This window comes from Prionailurus bengalensis, chromosome E2, assembly GCF_016509475.1.
Source record: "Prionailurus bengalensis isolate Pbe53 chromosome E2, Fcat_Pben_1.1_paternal_pri, whole genome shotgun sequence".
Lineage (NCBI taxonomy): Eukaryota > Metazoa > Chordata > Mammalia > Carnivora > Felidae > Prionailurus > Prionailurus bengalensis.
Genome location: NC_057352.1, coordinates 21,431,475 through 21,458,948, shown reverse-complemented (window position 1 = coordinate 21,458,948; position 27,474 = coordinate 21,431,475).

The window sequence follows — 27,474 nt, the reverse complement described above, 5'->3', positions numbered from 1 at the left end:
TCAGTCAGCGCCAGCTCTCAATCCCCAAAGGAATAAACAATCCGCGATACCAAAGGCTTTCTCCCTTGGCTTTCACACCACGGAATCGATGGGCCCCCTTGCAAGGTGCACAGACACGTTTCAAAACAAAGAAGACACCAGCGGAGGCCAGGGGCACACATTTCCCACCACACGGAATTTCTCTCTGCCTAGATTGTAAATTGAAGAACTGTGTGATCGCCTGGTTAGCGTCCCTCCGTGCGTCCCGTGAAGCTGGGACGGAGGCTGGTGTGCGCGGTACAGGAGCACAGGAGGTGTTCTAGAAATTCAGAGAGCCGGAAATGGTGAATAAGTACATAGTCGTCCTTCCGGCCTTTGCAGAGTCTCCCTACTCTCCCTCTGTTCTTCCTGGCTGTCTTTGTCTTTCTGTCTGTCTGTCTCTCTCTCTCTCTCTCTCTCTCTCTCACACACACACACACACACACTGACCAAGGGGCCCCACCAGCAGCCTCCGACCACATATGTTTCTCCAAGAGGCACTAAGGGATCCTGTGCCTCCTGTTCCCCAGATGTCCTGGCAGCGAGAAGCTCTGGCAAGTGCCTCAGGATGGGACGGAGAGGGAAGGAGCCCTCGCAGACAATGCCCCAAGCCCTTGCACAAGACTTCCAATCAGACGGCTCTGGCCTTCTGGACATCCCTGCAGTCCCTGGGACTTCCCATCCTGCCCTCCCACCCACCCCCTCCCGCCACCGGCAGGGAAAAGCCCCAGTGGCTCAGACTTCCTGCTTCCTAGATGCAATTTTTGGCTCTCATCTCCAAGTATCTACAGCTCTAGGTTTCACCATCGGGTCGGCAACGTTCTCCACGTCTCCTTTGAAATCTACAGGGGCTGTGCTCAGCAAAGCAAACATAGGCCGCCACGCACATTCGTTCTGGGTGTCCCCCACCTCTGTCTTTTGCATTGGAACCCCTGTCTCACCCTCATCACCCTACAGCTGTTCGGGTGGTTTCGGCTCTCTTCTCTGCTACCTCCGGTAAGGGGAGCACTCAGCCATGGGTGGAAAGAGGTCCAGGGAGGCAGGACGTCCGCCCATGGGGGAGCTCTGGGGCTGTAAGCGGACCCCACCCCAGCCAGCAGACCTTCTCTGCCTCCTTTTCCCTTTGCGATTGCCTGTTGCACCCCCGTGTTCAGGAGCCCCTCTTGCCCCCCTCAGCACCACTGTGATTGGGTGCTCCACTGCGGGACGGCCAAGTTTATATGCTGTCAAGCACTTTATATCCCCCATAACTCTGCCTCCCAAGCCCTCCTGTGCATGTGTTTAATTTTTACAATCAAGAAGACAAATGGGGACAGTGGCAGCCCAGACACCCCGGAGGGGTGGGCCCCAGCCCTGCCTCGCCGGAACCTGGGCATGAATTCCATCAGTGACCTGAGGTTGTATTTTATGCATACCACCCCAGTGGTTTTTAAATCTCCTTAAACTTTTGATGACTGAGATAAAAGAGAAGGAGGAGGCTGTGTAAATATGGAGCCACCATAGGGGCAGAGCTGCTGGGACCTCTATGGGGTGGGAGTCAGGGCTACTTTATAGCATCCCTTGGGGTTTGTTCCCCACTCTCCTGCCCCCCATGGCCACCCAGACACACCCCGCCATCTCCCACTCAGTGGGCAGAACGGCGGGGGCACCCACCTGTCCCACGCCGTTGTCCCTCTAGGATACACCCTCCGAGAACAGCAATGACAATGGTGGTGATGACAAGAAGAAAAGGACGAATAAAAAGAAAACATTAAATGAAAATAAATGCATCTTTTAAAAAGGCTGGTTTTTATTGGTCGTAGCTCACGATCCAATAAAAGCAACATCCTTGCTATGCAAATAGCTCTAAGCTGGGTCCCGTAGATGCCACTCCCACCTGGGTGGCAGCTCAAAGCTCCTCCCACAAGGCAATTCTGCAGCCCCCACACCAGAGCCATTGTCCAAAACTGCACCTCTGCGCACATCTCTCCCCTGCTTCAAACAGCCATCTCCCGTCACCCACAGGCTACGCTCTATCACGTGGTCCCTCCCTACCTGCCCACCTTCTAATAAAACAGCAGCCTCGATAACAGTGATGGCGGCCAACACTCAGTGACTGATCGCTCTGTGTTGCAAGCTATGTTAGGTATTTCACAGAGATTATCCCATTTTCTCCCCATCAGCCCAAGAAGGCAGCTTCCTTTATTACACTCAATCTACAGAGGCACGGGGAGGAGGAAGCTGCCTCAAGTCACACAGCTGTCCTCAGGAAGCCATCCTGGAGGGTTTCCCTGGAAGCTAGGCTGAACGCCCTGCTGGATGTGCCTTGCACAGCATTCCGGGCACATCTTCTATCACGGGAGAGAAGTTGTAGTTTGGGCTTTGCAGTCCATCTTCTTCATAGAATCGCCTTGAGACCGGCACACCTTCTGATTCACTGCTATGTCCCCGGGACCCAAGCATGACAACGGAAGGCAGCCAGCGAGAGGGTTTGGATGGACCCGTGTTGGACGTAAACCACCAGGATTCCATTAGCTCTGGAATGGGCTCTGGGATGTCTCTCCTGGTCCTCTGAGCTACTGGGCCAGAGACCATAATCAGGCAGGCGGGAGAGTCCTCCTCTTCCAAGTACCCCCCACTTTAGGAGATCTCGTTCATACACACAACCAGGATACTGCTTCCACAAGAAGTCACTTGATTTGGATGACGCTCAAATTCCTTTGTGTCAGGGATACATTTTAAAATTGAGCCTGCAAAGGGTATAGTCCCAGTTGGGCCCACAGGTTTAACTACTATACCAAATGATGGGCATTCTACTCCTATATGAGGGGGGCTGGCAGGAAGGGCAAAAGTGAACCTTCCTGGAGGACCCAGGACTCTGCTGAAGAGAGCACACGAACCCAGAACTGAAGCTGGACTGATAATAATCAATACCATCCAACCTAATTCAATTCATTTGCCTTGTATTGAATATGATCTTAATACACTAGGAGACATCAGCTTCTATTAGAGCCTAGGAAATCATCTTTGAAAAGAGGCAAAATGGTATCAAATGCATAATTTGAAAAACATTGTTTTCAACATCTTTCCACTTCATTTAGCATTTTGAGGAATTGAGGCTCTATCTTGTAGCTATCACACTGAATTAATCACCTTGAGACCCGCAAGAAGATAACTGGAACTCTAATTTCAGGCTGCTTTTATTCTTGGAAGACAGCCTTTTAAGTTGGAACGTGGGAATTAGTGTAAAATATCTCTTAGCACTCATAAACTCTCATACCTGTAATTTTCACTAGGCCTGGCCTGTGCTGGTGAATACGGTAACCATGTACCACATGTGGCTACTGGATGCTTAGAGTGTGGCTGATCCAACATGACATAGATGTGAAATACCCATGGATTTCAAAGTCTTAGTTCAAAAACCTGAAGTATCTCCATAATGTTTACACTGACTGGAGGTTTAAATTACAGAAATATATATATATATGAATATATATGAATATATATATATATATATATATAAATGGGAGAGCAAATAAAATGTATGATCAAAATTAATTTCTCTTGCCTTTTTTTTACTTGTGTATTGTAGCTCCTAGAAAATTTACAATTACGTACGTGGCTCACGTGGCATTTTTGCAAAACAAAGCTAAGCTGTGCAATTATATATGATGGAACAATTGAATAACGTTTTCCGCAAGTTCTCATTTTATTTATTTACTTAGCTTTCCCAAAACTTGAAACGATTTGGAAAAATAAACAAGATACCATTTTATTTTTTTTTTAAGTTTATTTATTTATTTTGAGAGAGAGTGAGAGAGAGAGCATGAGCCGAGACAGAGATGGGGAGAGAGAATCCCAAGCAGGTGCTACGCTGTCAGTGCAGAGCCTGAGGCAGGGCTTGAACTCACCAACCATGAGATCATGACCTGAACTGAAACCAAGAGTCGGACGTTTCACTGACGGAGCCCCCTGTGTGCCCCACAAGATGTCATTTTAAATGAAAACAAAAGCAATGAAAAGTGTCTATAGAGGATAATTAAAACTGTGTAAAGTGCACATATATGTTTACATATGTAAACAGAAAGCAGACAGAAAGCAAAGTCAACTAGAACAGTCATCTCAGAGAAGGAGGACTAAAGTGTAGGTATGGTAGTCTCCTTCACACATTTCTAAATGTTCCTCAAAAAGCTTTTCTATGTTTATTATCAACGAATAATAAATGTTAGTAAAAAGGAAATTATCCCCCGTAAACATTAGTATTGTTATATGCTGCTATGCATCTTGCCTGGAATTTGCTAAAGTAAATAATTTACAAGCACATTTAGTCTTTATTTGGCCATAAGAGACATCTCATCATGAAATACACCATTTCCAACTCATTCTCGTGAGCGTCCAGTTGCATCCACTGGTTTTTAGTTGTATAACAGAATATTTTCTTTAAATGAGCATTCTGCTTAGCAACAGGAGATTATCTGGTTAAAAAAAAATTGGCAGTCACTATTGCAACGTTACGTTGGGAAGACAAAGTTCATTATCAAAGTTTGCTCATCCAGAATTCATTTCTAGTTGCTTGTTCCCTGAATATAAGGAGAGAAAAAAAAGATCCACAGGAAAATAATTCATGAGTTCCCAACAACCAGTCCTTTGTGTGGGCAAGCTTTAAAGAAACAAGGATACTCTAAATTAGAAAAGCATTAATGACAAAATGGCTCTGGCTTGATCGTTTGCCAATTTATTTGATCCTCTCAAGGAATCCTGTTGCAATAATGTCCACCTGGAAACTCCAAACTGCTCCTGGGTCACAAAAGGCCCCTATAAATCCACCCATCCCTCCATCTGTCCACCCACCCACTCATCCACCCATCCATCCACCCACCCACTCACCTATCCATCCACCCACTCACCTATCCATCCACCCACTCATCATCCATCCATCCATCCATCCACCCATTCACCTATCCATCTGCCCACTCATCCATCCATACATCCACCCACTCACCCACTCACCTATCCATCCACCCACTCATCCATCCATCCATCTATCCATCCACCCATCCGTCCACTCACTTATCCATCCGCCCACTCATCTATCCATCCATCCATCCACCCACTCACCTATCCATCTACCCACTCACCTATCCATCCACCCACTCATCCATCCATCCATCCATCCATCCACCCACTCACCTATCCATCCACCCACTCATCCATCCATCCATCCACCCATCCACCCACTCACCTATCCATCTACCCACTCATCCATCCATCAATTCATCCATCCACCCATCCACCCACTCACCTATCCATCCACCCACTCATCCATCCATCCATCCATCCATCCATCCATCCATCCACCCATCCGTCCACTCACCTATCCATCCGCCCACTCATCCATCCATCCATCCATCCATCCATCCATCCATCCACTCACCTATCCATTCGCCCACTCATCCATCCATCCATCCATCCATCCACCCATTCACCTATCCATCCACCCACTCACCTATCCATCCACCCACTCATCCATCCATCCATCCACCCATTCACCTATCCATCTGCCCACTAATCCATCCATCCATCCATCCATCCATCCATCCACCCACTCACCCACTCACCTATCCATCCACCCACTCATCCATCCATCCATCCATCCATCCATCCACCCACTCACCTATCCATCCACCCACTCACTTATCCATCCGCCCACTCATCCATCCATCCATCCATCCATCCATCCATCCATCCATTCACCCACTCACCTATCCATCCACCCACTCATCCATCTATCCATCCATCCATCCATCCATCCATCCACCCACTCACCTATCCATCCACCCACTCATCCATCCATCCATCCATCCATCCACCCATCCACCCACTCACCTATCCATCCGCCCACTCATCCATCCATTCACCCATCCACCCACTCACCTATCCATCTGCCCACTCATCCATCCATCCATCCATCCATCCATCCACTCACCTATCCATCCGCCCACTCATCCATCCATCCACCCACTCACCTATCCATCCACTCACTCACCTATCCATCCACCCACTCATCCATCCATCTATCCATCCATCCATCCACCCACTCACCTATCCATCCACCCACTCACCTATCCATCCACCCACTCACCTATCCATCCACCCACTCATCCATCCATCCATCCATCCACCCATCCACCCACTCACCTATCCATCCACCCACTCATCCATCCATCCATCCACCCACTCACCCATTCATCCATCTGTCCAATCATCCTTCTGCTCATCATATTTTTATGGAGAGCTGACTTTTGCTAAGAACCATTTTAGGTGCTGGGGATATGGCAATGAACAAAACAGACAAAGCCTTACTCTCAGGGAGCCAATGTTTTAGTGAGAGGAGCCACGTTGTAAACAAGTGAAAGCATCATAATGATAATTTCAGAAAGTGGCCAATGTTTTGAGGAAAATAAAATACAACAATGGGGAAAAAAACAACTAGAATGTGCCTACTTTAAGTAACCTCTTTGAAGAGGTAAGACTCAAGCTGATGGCTGATGGCAAGAAGGTGACTGTCATGGTAAAATCTGAGGAGAGCATTTCAGGCACAGAGAAGGCCAAGTGCAAATGTCCTGAGGCAGCCCATTTTGAGGAACAGGAAGGAGTCCAGTGTGCCACAGTGGGCAGTAGATGAGATCAGAGAAGGAGGCAGGGCCACGTCACATAGGTCTCGTAGGCAATAAATAAAGAATTCATATTTCTTTTCTAATTTCAATGGAAAGGCATTGGAGGCATTCACACAGGGCACTGATACAATCCGATCTCCCACTTAAACATGAGTCTGGCTACCGGGAGTCTCAAGAACGAAGCAGAAGAAACCCTTTGCCAGGCTACTGTGGTCATCCAGGTGAGAGACACGGACCACCTGGATGGCTCATCGCTCGCAGTATTTTGGGGGGCTCCACTCAGAGCACACACAACCAACTGCGCCTGAAAACAACAGACTTGGTTTACAACCCTTCTAACCTGATGCTCTGGGAAGAGCACCCTCAAATGTGAGATCATCTGCCCAAACCTTTAAAATATTTAAATGCCCCAAATCACGCTCTAAGCAAAAAAAGGCCCATTTGAGGTTCCCAGAGGTTCAATTCCACTTAGTTTCCCTGCTTTTCATTTGCTTCAACTGGTTCCAGCTGGATCTGGAAACAGACATGTCAACACAGTCCCTGCCCATGAAGGCTTCCCAGCGGCCAGGAAACAGGTCGTCAATTGTAATCGCCATAGAAAACCTGATTCTGTCAGAGGCTCTGCAAACCCCACATGGCTGAGCTCTATCTGGGAGCAGGTTCCTGCTGGCAGTAACAAGCATCAGAGAACCCTGAGCCTGGACCGACGGCCACTGGAGAGATGGTGAAGCTCTGCAATTCTCCGAGGTCCGGGCACACCCCCTACACTGTCAGACCATCCATGACTAAGCCTGACCTTCCAGGAATCTGCCCGAGCTGGCTACTTTATGATTAACTACCTCTCTGATTCTATCAACCGCTGTTACTTTTCTGGCTCCCACCCAGACCCATCTGGGCAGTAACATGGACCCAGTGATCCTGGCATCTGGAAGCATTTGTCTTAAAAGAGCCAATTCCTTCTTGATGTCAATTATCAGTTCAGTCTCCAGCCAACGGGCCAGAGAGTCTGCCCCATGGCCCAGACCCACAGGATGCTGCCTGCAGTGTGTATGAAGTGTCCCTCTGTTGGCATCCATAGATCTGCCCATGCTCCCAGCCTTGTGGGGGAGACGAGCCCATGCCAACCAGGCTGGAGCATTCTCAAATGCATGTGCGCCCATGCACACACACACACACACACACAGTGCTCTGCCGGAAGTTAGCTTATGGGATGTTGCCTCCGAGAGGTCCGTGAAACACTCCTGGGGCAGAAGCAGCAACTGTTAATTGAGCAGCGACTTCGTGCTCAGCTCGGCTCTGGACTGTCTGAACCCCAGCTGTAAGTGGAGGCAACAGGGCAGTCCTCAGCGGGGCAGAGTTCACTGCCGAGCTGGGGAGGCTAGGCAAGCTGGAAGGAAAGCATACACCATGGGGCAAAGTGGATGGACGTTGCACGCACGGAATTCACCCTCCGTCTATCCCCTGGTCTTGCTCGAACACCTTCCCCTCTCTAAGCTTTGTTTTTCCCATTCTTATGATGGAGACAATGGCTCACAAGACTTCTAGAACTTCCCAGCTACAGTAGAAATGAAGGGAGGGAGGGTCTGGCCTCGGCACATGGTCAAAATCATGCTGAGTCAAACTTGCTCCTACAAACTACTCCATATGTATACTTGGTGAGGGCAGATTAAGAGTACATATGTAAAGTATGAATACATCGCACAATTTAAATTACTTCTTTTTTGCCAAGCATGTATATTTTAATTCATAAACATACATGCGTTGAGGAAGTATGACCAACTGTACCACACGCGGATTGGGCTCAAACCCCATGGCCGGGTTTTAAAGAGATCCAGCTGAAAATTTCCAGCAGACAAGTGCTTTCTTGCAGCAACTTCAGGAGCAGTGGGCAGGGACGAAGGTGCCCTTGCGCACAACGGGAAAGCCACAAGATGCCGTGCAGAGGGCCCTCCCCCACCGCCGCCGGGCTCTTCACCCACACGGTGTGGGGGGCGGAGAAGCCCATCTGAGGACGTGATCGTCTCTCCTTTAATAAAACACTCCGCCAGCCTCCACGTGTTCTGCGGCGTTGTGTCTTGACCTGCCTCATAATACAGGTCAGCGATTTGGAATCCTTCCGTGGCACCTGGCACATTTCCATGGTACCTTGATCCCTGACTCCCTGGCATTTCTGTGGGGTGGGTGGGCCCTCCCCTGACACTGCCTTCCTGACAGTCAAAAACCCCTAGCTGGTTGGGGCGCCTGGGTGGCTCAGACGGTTAAGCATCCGACTCTTGCTTTCAGCCTAGGTCTGACCTCACGGTTCATGAGTTCTGGCCCCACATCCCGCCCTGCACTGATCGTGCGCAGCCTGCTTAAGATTCTCACTCTCTCTCTCTCAAAATGAATAAATAAATCAACAACAACAAACCTAGACAGTGTCTCATCTTGACCAGCTTTCCACACAGACCCCTCTGGCTAGGCCTCCTCCTACAGCTCGGCGGGCTTGTTCTCTCTGCCCGACCCTAATGAGGAGAAGCTCCCTAGAGGGTGCAGCTGACTCAAACAATGCCCAGCCCTTTCTTCAGCACACACCACGTATGCACGATATCCCCTCGGGGTGAACTCTGGGGACACGCGTCCCTGCGTGACGAAGCGTGACACCCTGGTCTCGGGCAGCCTTCTGGTCGACCTCACCACCGATCCCCGGCTCTGGGGGGGCCAGCGTGGGGGAGAGGCCGCCTCCCTGGCCCTCGCAGGCCTCCCCGCCGAGAAGGCGCCCGGAGCCCCGGCCACCCCTGTGATGGGCCCGCCTCTCCCTGCCAAGGTTTTAAAAGCGTCTGGGCACAGGTGCGGGTGCCACCAGCCTCCGGGGCCAGTAACGGAAACTCAGCGGAGGAAAACGAGGACACGCAACCACAAGGCCATTATGTTTTCCCAGAACATGCAGCGCTCCAAATAAATGTGTCTCCAGCATTATCACACCACAATATTCATACGGCTCATTACTGGTTTTAATTTTGCCCATTGCTTATTTACTGTCTCCCACCTCACTTTATTGCCGGGGTTGGAAGAGTTACTCATCCATGCCCAGAACAGAAGGGTCCCCAATGCGGGATCTCTCCAGAACTTTCTGGCCCTGCTGAGCCCCCGCAGGACAGGCTGCGGCCCAAACCCAAACAGCGTCGATGGTGCCTTCGTGCGCCTCTCCCTCAGCCTCCCTGCCAGGCTGACTGCGTTTCTGCCCCTGCCAATGGAGCCCTTCCCTTCTCTACCACGGGGACCTGGCAGGCGGAGGAGTGGAGGCCACAGGGAGCACCGGGGTGCAGCCTGAGGCCGCCCACACCCACCGTGAGCAGAGGCTGGCGGGGCTCAGTGGGAGGGCTCACCCCTACTTCCCAGTCGGCCTCCCTCGCCCAGCCACACCTTCTCCCAACTGGCGGGGGCCCATTCCTAGAGGCGCCTCCAAAAAAGCAAAATCCACCTGTCTCATGAATGAAAGAGGATGGGCAAAATGATTTCATTAATACACTTGTTTGTTTGTTTTTAATGTATTTATTTATTTTGAGAGAGCAAGAGAGAGCATCCCATTCAGGCTCCGCACTGTCAGTGCAGAGCCCCACACAGGGCTGGAACTCACAGTCTGTGAGATCATGACTTGAGCCAAAACCAAGAGCCTGACAACTGACTAGGCCACCCAGGAGCCCCAGTACAATTTTTTAATGTTGGAATTAATGCTTTTTTGGGAAAGCACATGATAGTCTAAAGAAGCAAAACTCATTAACATCCCTCTGCTTCTCAGAGGCGAACTCTTAACCTTTTGGTGCCTTTATTTATTTATTTATTTATTTTTTACCTGTACTTAAAGAAAAAGAAAAAATAAAGAAAAAAAACCACAGTTCAGCGCATAATCATGTCCTAGAATCTCTCTCTTTACAAAATTATAAAATCACCCTGTGTTCCCCGCCACCCAGGGAACAGCGATGAAAAACAAAGACACACAAAAAATGTAATCAATAACCTGCCTCATTCCTTCCTCTCCGTCTTCAGAAAATAACCGAGGTTATCAGCAGGGAGCTGATATTTCTCCCGTAACCGTATTTGTGTCCATAGGACATAATGGACGTTGGAGAGAGAGAGAGAGGAAAGTATGAAAAAGAAAGAGAAAGAGGGAACAAGGGGGAAAAGAAGAAAGATAAACAGGGAAACAGACAAGAAAGAAAAGAAGGGAGGGAGGGAGGAAAGAGAGAGAGACAGAGAGAGAAGGAAGGAAGGAAGGAAGGAAGGAAAAGAAAAAGAGGGAGAAAGAGAGAAGAAAGAAGAAAGAAAGAAAGAAAGAAAGAAAGAAAGAAAGAAAGAGGGAGGGGGGAGAGAGGGAGAAAGAAAGGAGGGAGGAAGGAAGGAAAGAAGAAAGGAAGGGAGGGAGGGAGGAAGGAAGGGCGGAAGGAAAGAAGAAAGAAGAAGGAATTGATTTAGCAAAAGCCAAGAAGAAAAACAAAAGAAAGATTAATGAAAATGCATTTTTACTCTCTTGTATACACCGGGCAAGTCGTGTTCCTGCAGCTTTGTCTCCCGCGGAGGAGTCTGATCACGGTTATCCCTCTGGGAAAGCGGCCACAGCTCTCTCCTAACCACACGGTGTCCTACTGTCCGACACACACAATGTATTCCATCTTTCCTCTATTAATGGACATTCAAAAGATTTCTTCTGCCTCCTTCCTTTATAAATAATGCTTTTATTTCTGTAAGATAGAGACATAAAATGGAACTGCTGGGTCAAAGGGTGTGCATATTTTAATTCTAATAGATACTCTGAGATTACTTTCCCAAAAGGCTGAAGCAAGTCCCATACCCGCGAGCGATACAGGAGGTGCCCCGAACCTTGCGTCTTTGCCAACACCTAATGTTACCAGCCGGTGGGGGCGCTGCCTAAAACACTGTATTTCCTTTTCTCTTTGTTTCTACTCGCCCACTTCCCAGAGGTCGAATTTGTTCTCAGAAGTTTACTGACCGCGGGCATTTCCTTATCTGTGAATTGCCTATTGGTAGCTGCTGGGTCGCTTGTCTTTTTTTTCTTCCTTTCTTTCTGATGTGTAGATACTCTTTGTATATTACGCACTTAACCTCTTGGCTGCCAGGTTTTGTAAATATCTTTCTCAATCTATTTACCATGAAGTCCGCACACGATTCCTCATATCTTGCAATCCTCTTTGTGAACATGTGGGCTGTCTGCATAATGTACCCGAGTGTGGCACTTTCTGTACGCCGTTGGACGTTCAGCTGTCTCTCTTTCTTTCTCCCTCTCTCTCTTTGACGTTATGAATAACGTGGGGACCTCTCTTTGTCTGTATTTGGTGTTACTTCTGTGAGACAGTGTAGCATCTACATTTCAAAACTGAGAATTTTATTTTTAAAAGCAAATTTATTAAACCAAAAATATGAACATTTGAAAAGCTGTTGCTGCAAATTGTTGAACTGCCTTCTTGAAATGTTTATTTGCTTTTTGAGAGAGAGAGGCAGAGAGGCTGGGAGAGAGGGAGACAGAGGGTCCAAAGAGGGCTCTGAACGGACAGCAGAGAGCCCGATGCGGGCTCGAACTCACGAACCCGGAGCCGAAGTCCAATGCTTAACCAAGCGAGAAGCCCCAAAATGCCTCCTTAACAGATGTTAACACCGCTCTCTCCCACCAGCTCCCTGCTCTGCCTTGGCATGTCCTTGCCGGTGCTGGGAGCTGCAGGGCTGAAAAGTCTGTGCATTCAAAGGTTTCAAATGGTAGCATAGTCTTGTTTTAATGGTGATCCCCATGGGGTGCCCGGGTGGCTCAGTCGGTTAAGCGCCCGTCTTCACCTCAGGTCATAATCTCACACTCTGTGAGTGTGAGCCCCATGTCAGGCTGTGTGCTGACAGCTCAGAGCCTGGAGCTTGCTTCGGGTTCTGTGTCTCCCTCTCTCTCTGCCCCTCCCCTGCTCATGGTCTGTCTCTCTCTGTCTCAAAAATAAATAAAAACATTAAAAAAAATTTTTTTGATGATGATGCCCACAGTTTACTCATGTGAGAGATCATTGTCTATGCTCAGTAGCCATCTACCTTAACTCTCTTATGATTCAGCTTCCTCTATGTGGCCTCTGCATTTTTTTTTCCATTTGAGACTCGGTATTGTTTTATTTACGTATAGGAATCCTCTACGTACGGAGGATAAAAGCTTTGTTATATTTGTAGACAATATTTTCCAGCTACAAGTTCTCTTCGTGACCTCAGTGATGGATAAAATATTTCGGTCTTCCATGGCCAAATCCGTTGATCCAATGTGTGATTTCTTCTCTAGTGTGGAGCGTTGTCATTTGCAGCCTAAAGGTTATTGTTTCAGTATGGACTGATGTTTTCCTCTAGCTTATTATAGCTTGATTTTTCTTTAACACCTAACTTTTCAATCGTTTTACTTATTTCGGGATCTGTGCCAAGAATAAAAGCTACTATTCCCCTCTGGAGGCTTCCATCAACCCCAGCCTCATCTGGGGAGTAGTTCCCAAATATTAAGACCATCTAACAAAACTGTTCGGGATCTCTCCAGTCTGCGATCTGGATTTGTGTATTTATTTTTGTACCAGTAGCAAATCAATGGAATAATTCTTGTTTTGCGATGCATTTATCTGGCAGAACCAGTCCCTCTTCCTCCAATTATTCTTGGGTTTTAATTTTTTAACTGTTACTTGCCCATCATTCTTCCACGTATTCTTTAGAAGCATTTTATTCCCTACTGACCTCCAGGAAAAAAAAGCCTCTTCATGCTTTGATTAGGATTACATTGAACCTTAACCTAATTTAAAGGGAATTTAGACATCCAGTCTCCTCATTCAGCTATATTTATAGCTCTCTTCAATCAAAAGATATTTTTAAAATATGTATCACTATTTTTTCCATTTTTTTTTTCAAGTAGATTCTATGCCATTCTTCTTAAAAAGTTTTCCTGGATGTTGATATGCTTTTTGTTTTTACCTGTTATTGCTATTAGGTTAAAAATGAGAACTTTTGGATGTTAATTATGAATGTAATGGTCATCATATACAATTATAAATACTAATGATCAGTTATATGGAATTGATCACCATAATGTTGATATATTTTGGCCTCAAAAATAGCAAAATTATTACCAATCAGTAATACAATTGTCAATAACAGTAATAATAAAATGGTTACTAATTATACCAGAGATTCTTTTTTTTTTCTTTTTTTTTTTTCTTTTTTTTTTTCAACATTTATTTATTTTTGGGACAGAGAGAGACAGAGCATGAACGGGGGAAGGGCAGAGAGAGAGGGAGACACAGAATCGGAAACAGGCTCCAGGCTCTGAGCCATCAGCCCAGAGCCTGACGCGGGGCTCGAACTCACGGACCGCGAGATCGTGACCTGGCTGAAGTCGGACGCTTAACCGACTGCGCCACCCAGGTGCCCCCCAGAGATTCTTTTAAAAATTCTGTTCTGGGGGCGCCTGGGTGGTTCAGTCAGTTACATGTCCAACTTCGGCTCAGGTCACGATCTCACGGTTTGTGATTCCGAGCCCCACACAGGGCTTTGTGCCAACAGCTCGGAGCCTGGAGCCTGCTTCGGATTCTGTGTCTCCCTCTCTCTCTCTCTGCCCCTCCCCTGCTCACTCTCTGTCTCTCTCTCTCTCTCTCTCTCTCTCAAATATAAACATTAAAAACCCTTTAAAAAAATAAAAACAAATAAAAATAAAAATACTGTTTGGCATATTCCCCTAACATGCCGTAGACTTTTGTGTATAGTTTTTTATTTAAACGCGTCGACAGTTTATGTGCAGAGCCCATGGTGAGGGCTTTGAAATTAGGAAACTTACAAACGAGGTACCAAATTTTCCCCTACCATGTCAGAGATGTCTAGTAATCGGGTGTTGTCACTTTGCTGGTTTCATTGGTGGCATTGCAGACAGGTGTGCCACTGGGATTCGATCACTTCCCTGGGCACATTTCAGCCGGAGGTGTTTGGAAAAGACTTGTGCCAACAGTCAGAGGAAAGCTGCATCAGTGGGCTGAAGGCAGCCAGGCGGTTGGGGTGGGTGGGCTTTGAGGAGAAGCCCCTCAGCAGGGCGGGGGGAACGAAGAGGAGTTAACATAATTATGTAACCAGCACTGGTAGAGTGCTCCCCTTGGCCAATGTTCTCCGTGCTTTGTGTGCGTGAGCTCACGCTTTCTTTGCAAGAGCCCCCGGGGGTGGTCAGTGTCAGGCCTGCTTTGCAACGGAGGAACTTGAGGCTGGCTGGGGTTAAGAGGAATGCTTAGAAACGCACATCTGGTAAGAGACAAAGCAGGTCTTACGGCAGGACTTGGCGTCAGTCACTCTGCTGTCTCCCCAAAGGCAACCTGTCACACTTAGTGGGTTTTTTTTATTATCGTGGTAGTCATTTTTAAGTGTGCGGTGAAATGGCATTAAGTGCCTTCACATTGTGCACAACCGTCACCGCCCTCTACCTCCAGAACTATTTCATCGTCCCAAACTGAAACTTCAGACCCATAAATCCAAACTGTCCGGGGGCACCTGGGTGGCTCAGTGAGTTGAGCGTCCGACTCTAGATTTTGGTTCAAATCACGATCCCAGGGTCATGGGATCAAGGTCTGCGTCCACGCTCAGCCTGGAGCCTGCCTGAGATTCTCTCTCTCTGCTTCCCCTCTCCCCCCACTCTGAAAAAAAAAAAAAAAGAAAGCAAGAAAGCAAGAAAGAAAAGAGAGGAAAAAAACTCCAGCTTCCTCTTCCCACAGCCCATGGCAACCACTGTGTCTATGAATATGACTATGGAACCTCCTGTAAGTGGAACCATACAATATCTGTCCTTTGCGACTGGCTTCCTTTCACTTAGGAGAAGCTGCATCTGGGAAATCACCAGGGGAATTCAAACTATTAAATGGAAGACGAGAGATTGCACATGTCTGTAGTGCTGCTGGCACCTCTAAGTCAGACCTGAAAGAAACGGGGTGGATGATGGTCCCAGTGACGTCCACTTCCAGCCATAGCTCTGTACCTGCTTGGAACATAGGACCACAGCTTTTGAGGAGGCCGAAGATTGGTCACCACAGAAACACCGTCACACCGTAGTGGGGGACAGCATTGTTTATGTCTGCACAGCATCTACCTCCCTTTGTTTTGGTAATGACCTCTTGATCATCCCCGTGGTTTGGGTGAAGTTCCCTGTTCAAAGCTGCAGGTGGGATGTTCCGGGATGAGTGTGCGATGCCAGCTAGCCCAGTTCTGTTACAATTAGTGAAGAAGCTAAGAGCCCTTTCCACAGAGTTGCTGAGCTCGCGGAAACAAGCTCGGGACTGCCGAGGGCCATCGCAGTGATGTGGGAAGAAACAAAGCCAAGAGTTACAGAAAGTTTCCTTGATCCAACCAGGCCTGAAGGCACAGCCCTGTTTATCACCCGACCAAACATAATAGCTCATCAAGTTTTGTCTGTCGGTCCCTTTATGGCAGTCAGAGTAAGTTTTCTGTGGTAGAAAGCGTCCCAGGGGGATTCCACAGAGAAGTCTCTTTTGAGCCTGAACACGAATTACCTACAACAGTCTCAAAGATTACCCAGCAAGGTATACCAGAAGCAGGATTCTTAGGAAGCATAAATGAAAATAAATTAAATATATTGTATACATAATAAAAAGTTACATGTTTGTGTGTGTATATCTATATCTATATCTAAAAGCAAAAATAAACTGAGTCTACACCAAAATTCTGTCTACACCGAATTGAGTCTACACCAAGATTCTGATGAAGCATAAATGAAAATAAATTAAATATATTCCATACAATAAAAATTTTATATATATTTGTGTGTGTATATACATATATATGTGTGTATAAGCAAATATATATATATATATATATATATAAGCAAAAATAAACTATTGGATCTACATCAAAACAAAAAGCTTCAGCACTGCAAAGGATATAATCAACAAAACTAAAAGACAACCTACTGAATAAGAGAAGATATTTGCAAATGACATATTCGATAAAGGGTTAGTAACCAAAATATATAAAGAACTTATACAACCCAACATCCAAGAAACAAACAATCCAGGTAAAAAATGTGCAGAAGACATGAACAAACATTTCTGCAAAGAAGGCATCCACATGGCCAACAGACACATGAAACGATGCTCATCGTTGATCATCAGGGAAATGCAAATCAAAACTACAATTAGCTATCATCTCATACCTGTCAGAATGGCGAAAACCAAAAGCACAAGAAACAACAAATGTTGGCGGGGATATGGAGAAAAAGGAACCCTGGTGCACTGTTGGTGGGAACGTAAAGAGGTGCAGCCACCGTGGAAAACAGTATGGAGCTTCCTCAAAAATTTGGAAGTGGAACTACCCTATGATTCAGTAACCATACTACTGGGTATTTACCCCAAAAATACAGAAACACTAATTCAAAGGCATACATGAACCCCTATGTTAATTGCACCAGTATTTACAATAGCTAAATTATGGAAACAACCCAGGGTCCATTGGTTGGTGGATGGATAAAGATGTGATATATATATATATATATATATATATATATATATATAATGGAATTTTATTCATCCATAGAAAAGAATGAAATCTTGCCATTTGCAATGACATGGATGGAGTTAGAGAGTATTACGCTAAATGAAATAAGTCAGTTAGAGAAAGACAAATACCGTACAATTTCTCTCATAAGTGGCCGTTAAGAAACAAAACAAATGAGCAAAGGGGAAAAAAAGAGAGAAACAAAGAAACAGATTCCTAACTATAGAAAACAAACTGATGGTTACCGGAGGGGGTGGGGCGATGGGTGACCAAAGTGACGGGGACGAAGAAGTGCCCTTGTTATGATGAGCACTGAGTGCTTCGTGGAAGTGTTGGGTCGCTATTTTCTACGCCTGAAACTGATATAACACTGTATGTTAACAATATTGGAATTTTTTTTAAGTATATACATTTAGATGAAAAGGTCTAAAGGCATGTATTTTAGTCTGAAGATTGTGGATGTATCTGTGCAGTTTGAATCCACCAGATAATTTCTCAGATGCAGCTCTTTCATCTGACTCCTTGCTTCTATTCTCAACAGACACAGGCTTTAATATTCTCTAAGAGGAAGAGAGTAGAGAGGATACTGCTCTTTCGAGTAGGTCCCCAAACCCACATCATAACTCACTTAAGATGACTGATCGTTTACTTTACCTTTTAAAAAGTCACCTTCAATACGATTTGGTGGCAGGGTGGCAGGACACAATATATATACACAAACTATCGATTGCACTTCTATATTCACAATAAATAATTGAAATTTTAAAATAATATATATGGTTGTATTAATAATATCAAATAGACATAAAGATAATTTTAACACAATATGCCCAAGACCAATAAACAGAACGCTGCAAAACATCACTGAGAAATTTAAAGACCTAACAACAGAGAGAGAGAGAGAGACCATCTTCCATACGATAGACTCATTTTTTTTTTCAACGTTTATCTATTTTTGGGACCGAGAGAGACAGAGCATGAACGGGGGAGGGGCAGAGAGAGAGGGAGACACAGAATCGGAAACAGGCTCCAGGCTCTGAGCCATCAGCCCAGAGCCTGACGCGGGGCTTGAACTCAGGGACCGCGAGATCGTGACCTGGCTGAAGTCGGACGCTTAACCGACTACGCCACCCAGGCGCCCCGATAGACTCGTTTTTAAGATGTCAGTTCTCCCTCAACGGAGCTACAGATTTAATGCTGTCCCAATTGAAATCCTAGCATGCTTTTTTTTTTAATTAATAGAAATAGGCAAGGTGATGCTAGAAATTATTTATAAAAGCAATGGGCATAAAACAGTCAAAATAATTTTAGGAAGAGCAAGTATGGAAGTCTTTCAATACTTGATTTCAAAATCCAATACAAAGCAACAGTAATCATATGACCGTGTGAACCAGCACAGGAATAAATGTATAGATTTGATGAAACAGAATAAAGTCTCCAGATATAAACCCATGTATATATGGTAAATTTGTTCTTGACAAAGCGACCACGGTCAGGACACCTGGGTGACTCAATCGGTTAAGCATCTGACTTCAGCTCAGGTCATGAAATCGGGGTTCCTGAGTTTGAGCCCCATGTCGGGATCTGTGCTGACAGCTCAGAGCCGGGAGCCTGCTTCGGATTCTGTGACTCCCTCTCTCTCTGCCCCTCACCTTCTCACCTTCTGTCTCTCTCTCTCTCTCTCTCAAAAATAAATAAACATCAAAAAAAAAAAAAGGACCAAAGTGATTTATGGAGGAAAGATTGCCACTAAACAAATGTGATAAAGCAATTGGATATCCATACGGAAGAAAATACCACAGCCCTTAAATTAACTTGAAATGGATTATATAGGTAAATGTCAATGTTAAAACTAAAAAACTTCTAGAAAAAAACATAGGCAAAAATCATTATGACCTTGGGTTATAAAAAGAATAAAAAACATACAAATTGAAAGAAAATACTGATAAAGTGGACTTCACCATAATTAAAATTTTCTGCTCCTCAAAAGACACAATTTAAAAAATGCAAAAGCAAGTCACAGGCAGAAAATATTCCTAATACACAGTAAAGGACCGTGTTCAGAATATATAAAGATCTTATAGCTCAGTGATATATAGACAAATATCCCAAGAGGAAAATAAGCAAAAGACATGAACAGATACTTTCTAGAGAAGATACACGAATAACCAAATATATATAATTATATATATTTAGTTATGATCATATATATATATATGAATAACCAATAGGTATGGGGAAAAGCACAACATCATTAGGCAACACAGAAATTAAAATTAAAACCTCACGACATATCACTTCATATACATTAGAATAACTAAAATTAAAAAAGACTGGAAATGCCAAATGTTGGAGAGAGTAGGGAGTAACTGTAACTCTTATACAATGCTGATGAGAATGTAACAGTTACAAAAAATAAACAATTGGGTCTACACCAAATAAAAGGCTTTTCCACAGCAAGGGAAACCGTCAACAAAACAGAAAGGCAATCTACAGAATGGGAGAAGAGATTTGCAAATGATATACATGATAAGGGGTTAATATCTAAAATGTATAAAGAATTTATACAACCCAATGCCCTCAAATCAACAAGAATAATAATGATCTAGTGGTCAGAGGACCTGAATAGACATTTTTTCCAAAGGAGACATGCAGATGGCCAACGGACACATGAAAAGATGCTCAACATCACTAATCTCCAGGGAAATGTAAATCAAAGCCACAAGGATTTGCCTTCCTCCTGTCAGAATGTCTGGAATCAACAAAACGAGAAATAACAAGAAATAATCCTGCTGGTGAGGCTTTGAAAAAAAGAAATCCTCATGCACTGTTGGTGGGACTCCAAATTGGTGCAGCCACTGTGGAAAACAGTAGGGAGTTAACTTAAGAAATTAAAAATAGAATTACCATATGATCCAGTGAAACACTAATTTGAAAAGATATACGCTCCCCTATGTTTGTTGCAGGATTAGTTACAACAGCCAAGATAAGAAGCAACCCAAGTGTCCATCAATAGATGACTGGATAAAGAGGATGTAGCATATATGTGCGATGGAATATTATTCAGCCATAAAAGAAGAATGATATCTTGCAACAACGTGGATAGACCTAGCAGGTATAATGCTAAGTGAAATAAGTCAATCAGAGAAAGACAAACACCATATAATTTCACTCATAAGTGGAATTTAAGAAACAAAACGAATGAACAAAGAAAAAGGGACAAACAAAAAAACCCAGATTCTTAAATGTAGAGAACAAACTGGTGGTTACCAGAGGGGGAATGGGTGAAACAGATTAAGGGTATCAATAGTACAGTTAATCATAATGACCACTGAGTAAATAATGTATAGCATTGTTGAATCAGTGTATTGTACACCTGAAATGAATATATGACATTGTATATTAATTACACTTTAATAAAAATTGGAAATAACAAATAAATAATAAAACTAAATTATTGAAAACATCTAGTACCAGCTCTGAATAAAACAATCCTTTAAGAAAAAAAAATCAGGGGCGCCTGGGTGGCGCAGTCGGTTAAGCGTCCGACTTCAGCCAGGTCACGATCTCGCGGTCCGGGAGTTCGAGCCCCGCGTCAGGCTCTGGGCTGATGGCTCAGAGCCTGGAGCCTGTTTCCGATTCTGTGTCTCCCTCTCTCTCTGCCCCTCCCCCGTTCATGCTCTGTCTCTCTCTGTCCCAAAAATAAATAAACGTTGAAAAAAAAAATTTTAAAAAAAAAAAAGAAAAAAATCATACTTCGAAAATTAAAAAAAAAAAAAAGATACAATCTCTTTGGAAAACAGGTCATTTCTTATAAAATGAAACATACACCCAGCATGTACAACCCAGTATATTTTCCTGAGCGTATTTTACCCAGCATATTAAACATATGCATGACATTTCCAGGCAAAATGGGAACATATGTTTGTGCAAAAAAGTTCCACACAAGTGTTGACAGAGTTTTATTCGTAGTAAAAAAAATGTAAACAACTGCGATGTACATCAACAGGTGAACGAACAGACAAATTGTGGTATATCCATACAACGGAAGGCCACTCGGTTGATAAAACTGAATGAACTCCTGATCCACACGAAATATGGACAAATCTGAAAATCATTGCCTGAAGTGAGACACAAGGCTGCACACTGTAGGATTCCATTTATAGGACATTCTGGGAGAAAAAGAGAAAGCCGAAGATCAGAATGAGAAGGGTTGATATCAAAGAAACAAGGGCATTTTCTGCAGTGGCGTCAACATTCTTCATCTTGACTGAGGTGACAGTCACACAGCGACATACATTTGTCGGAGTCTGCAACACTGTTCACCGGAAAGGCTGAATTCTGCCGTCTGTAAAGTACACTCAGGAAACCTGAATTTTAAAGAGGAGTCTTAAAAGAAATAAAGGAAACTTGTAAGATTTTTTTAAGGAAAAATGCAAACCTTATGTTTCTGGATAAGAAGACAGAACATTTTAAAGATGCTACTTCTTTCCAAATAATGCACTGAACTTCTGCAGTCCTAAAAAAAATCCTAACAGATCTTTTTTGGGGAAAGAGATGAAGCTTGACGAAATGATTTTAAAATTTATCTGGAAAAATAAATTGCTGATAATGCCAGAAGAAGTTGAGAAAAAGAAAATGAGGGGAAACTGCTTTTACCCCACACCCTTGACTAGTAATTTTTGATCTGGAGTGTGTGTGTGTGTGTGCGTGTGTGTGTGTGTGTGCACGCGCGTGTGCATGTGCCCACGTGTGCAGGTGTGTACATTTATTTTGTTGTGGGTGACAAGTGTGGTTTAAACAAAAGAAAAAGAAACGTTACAAGAACCTTTCAAGAAAGAGAATGCAGTTCAAAAATATAGTGCTGGATTCTTTTTTTTATTTTCAACACTTAATATATATTTTTTAAAATTTTTTTAATGTGTATTTATTTTGGAGAGAGAGACAGGATGCAAGCAGGAGAGGAGCAGAGAGAGGGAGACACAGAATCCGAAGCAGGCTCCAGGCTCTGAGCTGTCAGCACAGAGCCCGACTCGGGGCTCGAACTCGCTGACCTGGACGTCATGACCTGAGCCGCAGTCAGAAGTCTGATGCTTAACAGACGGAACCACCCAGGCGCCCCTCAAAAATTAACATATTCTTAAATTATACATTAAATGAACAGTTTTTATGCATCTGAGAAGAAAAACTGGAGTTACAATTTTTTAAAACTCTCTACTCAACTGGATTAAACACTGTGATGTATGTAATGTTTTAAAGGCAGGAAATAAAGACGTATTTACTTAGCCTGGGAATGTAGACTAATTTCAAAGAAATGACGGCAAAAAGACAATTCTTTTCAACCTTTGGTCTTTCTGGTTTCTCTGCACACAGGGATGTGCCGGGCCGTTTGAAGGGAGGGTCCACAATATAAAAGTTTGTTTTTAACTTCTCTTTATTTGCTCTCTGTGCATAGGTTCCAGCTACAGATAAAATTACAAAGAAAAAAGTAAGAGTCTTCTGAAGTCTCACAACCTGGGAATGACCATTGTTAACCCCTGGAATCATCTTTTCAGTTACAAGTTTTCTTTATTCATGCACACATATACACATGGACTTTGCATAAGTAATTACGGTACACCCGCCCCTCCCTTGCTCGTCTTCTTCGCGACACACCCTCACGTCCACTCCGCCAGGTAACCTCGCATTCACAACCCACAAGTGTCTCCGCACTCACAGAATCCTATACGTGCCTATAGGAAGAATTCCTTGCAATCCTATTTGCATATTTACGTCTGTTCATGTACGTGTAATATTTGAAGCATTTTCCTTTGTTTCATTTATAAAAGTGGCATATCTTACACACTTTCCTGCATTTTATTTTGCTGTTCAGCCATACCCCACTCCGAGGCAAGTGTCAAGGGTCACCGAATAGAGCTCCAATTCCTTTTTAATCCCAGGCTGCAGTCACACCCACTTTCGTAGCCCATGCTGGTTGGCAATATCTACTCTGTTTTCCGTCTCTTACCAGTGCAAACAACACCGCAATAAATATCTTTGTACATCTGTCTGTCCTTCCATATTGGCCCTTTCAATTCCATGGAGTCCTTCTAAGGGGGGATAATTGCGGGGTTGAATGGCATATCTATTTTTAAATGTTGCCAGACTGCCTCCCCAAAAGTTGTAGCACTTCACATTTTCAGCAGCAACAGAGGAGAGTAACCTATTTCTTATTTCTTCACGCCTACCCATTTTGGTGGGTAATAGATCTTTTCTCATTTTTTCATATAAAATCTCATCATTAATGTAAGTTGTATTTCCTTTACTCCTGAATGGCTTTAAGTACGAAAACAGTAAAACATTGCTGTAAAAATCAACAGCTGCATAGAAGTCACCACTGTAATAATTACATACCCTCTCGAATGTTCTAGCATAGGGTTGTCCAGTGGAAATTTCTGCAATGACGGGAATATTCGACACACTGTGCTATCCGGTATGATAGCCTCTGGTCACATGTGACAAATGAGCAACTGCAATGTGGCTAATGTGAATGAGTGATGGAATTTTTAATTTTATTAACTTAAACTCAAATAGTCAAATGTGGCAAGTAGCTACCGTATTAGATAGGACAGTTCTAGAAAATGCAAAAGAAGAAGCTAAAATAATTGCAACAAACATTGGAATACATACACTAATTTATCTTTTTGCTGCCTGTATACCTAGACAACTCATAATATTTCAGCTAAAAAAAAAATCTCTTGGGGCACCTGGGTGGCTCAGTCGGTTGAGCGTCTGACTTCGGCTCAGGTCGTGATCTCACAGTTTGTGGGTTCGAGCCCCGCATCAGGCTCTGTGCTGACCGCTTTCAGATTCTGTGTCTCCTTCTCTTTCTGCCCTTCCCCCACTCACGCTTTGTCTCACTCCTGTTTCTCAAAAACAAATATAGGAAAAAAAATTAAAATAAAAAAAAAATCTCTTAGGGTGCCTGGATGGCTCAATCAGTTGTGTTTTGTCTGACTCTTGACTTCGGCTCAGGTCATGACCTTCTGTTTCCTTTCGTTCCAGCTCTGTCCTGACGACACGGGGCCTGTTTGGGATTCTCCTTCTTCCTCGCTCTCTGTCCCTCCCCTCTTGCGCACTCTTTCTCTCTCAAAATATATAAATAAACATTAAAAAAAATATATCCGAAGAGTAATAAGAGACAGTCGTAAGGTAACTATATATAAGCTGAGTGTGCGAAAGTCAGTAACAACTTTACTTACTACACTAAGCACTTAGACTAGAATTAGATCAAAATTATTCAAGGGGCGCCTGGGGTGGCGCAGTCGGTTAAGCGTCCGACTTCAGCCAGGTCACGATCTCGCGGTCCGGGAGTTCGAGCCCCGCGTCGGGCTCTGGGCTGATGGCTCAGAGCCTGGAGCCTGTTTCCGATTCTGTGTCTCCCTCTCTCTCTGCCCCTCCCCCGTTCATGCTCTGTCTCTCTCTGTCCCAAAAAATAAATAAACGTTGAAAAAAAAAAATTAAAAAAAAAAATTATTCAACTTACAATACAACAAAAATGACAAAACGCTAAAGAATAAGTTACACTGGAAAAGTGTACCATGCTCTTGGATGAGAAAATACATTGTCAATCATATAAGATGTATGTAATATATATATCAGTTTGTGATATTAATGTATATTGACATCAATATGTAAAGTAAGTATCCATATATATGATATATATCAGTATAGATATGATATATATTGATATATATGTACCACATATCAATTCTTCTAAACTTAACCTATAACTTACCCCAATTCCAGCGAGAATTCCAAAAGGTTAAAATAATTCCTGAATTCATATGGAAGAATCTGCCTAAAACTTGCTCCAACAATTGGAAAAAGAAAACTGGAAGGAGACTTACCTTTTGACTTACCAGAACCTTCTCGAAAGCCAATGTAATAAAGATCAACGTAGTATTGACTTATGAAAAGACAAATAAATCCATGTAAATTAACTGAAAATTTAGGATCTGATCCCTAGCTACAGGAAGTTTGTATTCAACAAAAATAGAGTTTTATTCAGGTGGATGAATGGACCATTTACTAAATAAAGCTGGCAACACTGGTTATCAATATGAAACGGAAATTTGAAAGATTCTCATCCTAGAACCACAGGTAAAAAATGAATTTTAACTAAATAAAAGGATCCACTGAAACAAAGAAATCTTACCAAAAAATTAGAAGGCTGCTCCTACAATCCAGGGGTTAATGTGGTCTTCCTAAGAAAGAGTACAAATGCATTCTTATCTATTTCTTGTATTCTTATTTATTTTATGCTAAAATAAAAAGATAAATTTAAAAAGCTATTTAATTTTTACTCAAAAAGTAAAAGGAGTTATATCTAACCACGTACAAATATAAAACTTTCATTTGGCAAAATGTAAGTCAACACGCAAAATACATAGCTAGAAAATAATATTTTTTTAAATGTTTATTTATTTCTGAGACAGAGAGAGACAGAGCGTGAGTGGGGGAGGGGCAGAGAGAGAGGGAGACACAGACTCCGAAGCAGGCTCCAGGCTCTGAGCTGTCAGCACAGAGCCCGACGTGGGGCTCGAACTCACAAACCGTGAGATCGTGTCCTGAGCTGAAGTCGGTCGCTCAACCGACTGAGCCACCCAGGCATCCTGAAAACTATCCATCTATCAGCCTCCACGCACACTGGGAGCTCACTCTCTCCAGAAAAGCTAACTTCTTCCCCTGGAGCCAGAAGAAAGCCTTTCTCTTTCTGAACTCCTGGTTGCTTCCCTCTAAATACCACATAGTCGGCCTTCACCTTGGGCAGAGGGCAGCAATGCCAAGATCTCATCTGCTCCTCAGGGGTGACCATCTCTGTACCCCTCTCATTCCAAACTGTGGCTTCTGACCTTGCCAGGCCACTACACTTCCCTGAGACACAGTTGACAATAGGACACAGAGCCATATGGGCTGTTGCTCAGGCATCGGTATTTCAAAATGCCCCCAGATGACTTTGATCCTCAAACCTAGGCATCTTCAGAAAATTACCAACATACTTTGAGACTGGAAACCCACCCTGCCCTCCTCTGACAACGTCCAACAACTAGGCTCTGTCGTGGTCCTTCTAATAAAGCAAGTTTCCTGTAGTTGAATTTGAGCCTCACAATAGCTCAAGTGATGCATTTTACTATGAACACGGTAAGTCACAGAAGTGTAATGCGTGCGACATTTTCAGGGCACTGTGTGTGCAGAGAAACAACTTTCTTTATTTGTCCTTAACTCAACTTAATCCTACCTTGGACCTAAATTCTGAGTCAATGATTAATTCATATTCAAACTCAGCTCTCTCAGGGTTTCCCTTTTCTCTTCCTCCCTGGGCATCAGGTTAGAGGGAGACAGGCGGTTTCTTGGCTACGGTTGCCTGTGTGCATGGGCATTTGGTGAGCTGTACATGGCTTTGTTCTGTTCTTCGATAATGTTTCCATTCGCTCAAACGTCAGCAAAGATGGCTGTATCCCCCATGTGGAGGCTGGTGCCATGTTCATGATGTTTCAGTACTTTGTAGCCTCTTCTCCCTCACCAGGATCGTGAAACCCCCCCAGGTAGACCAACTCACCCCTATCTGTCTTCTGTGCCTTTCTTGGGGCTCTGGAAAAGTACCTGCTTCCCACACCTCCAGGGAAAATCAGGAAGCTTGGAGAGCTGCTCCACTGCAGTCAACTCATGCCAGGGTTTGGGCCACTCTGGGCTTCCTGCTTTACAGATCCTGCATGGGAAGTAAGGCCGAGGGATTCTCCGCTCTGAGGTCCCCCAATTTTCCTGGAGGTTCTGTCACCTGTTGAATCCAGAAGAAAGGAATGGCTGGCCCTGTCCCTTCCACACAGCTTGTACCCTCTGCCTGGGGAGAGCGCTCACCTCCTCCCCTTCAGAATGTGGGGGAGGAGGAATCACTATGCCCTTCGAGATCCTTCCAGCCGGACCAAGAATCAAATTGAGATGCGACAGATTAATAGGAGAAAATCAAATTTAGCTTCAGGCACATGCGAAATCCTCACAGACGTGATAGTCAGGTGACATGAGGCTTCTCTGAGCTCAGGAGAGAGGCGGGGTCTGGGGATGCAAAGAGGAGAAAAACCATTAGCGGGAAGAGGAGAGATGTTTGGAAAATCAAGGTTTCTCTATCCTGCATATAAGTTTCCTGGATAAATAAGGAACCCTGTTAAAACCCCTCTTCCTGGTACAGGAAGGCAATTGAAGAGGAGGAGGAGAG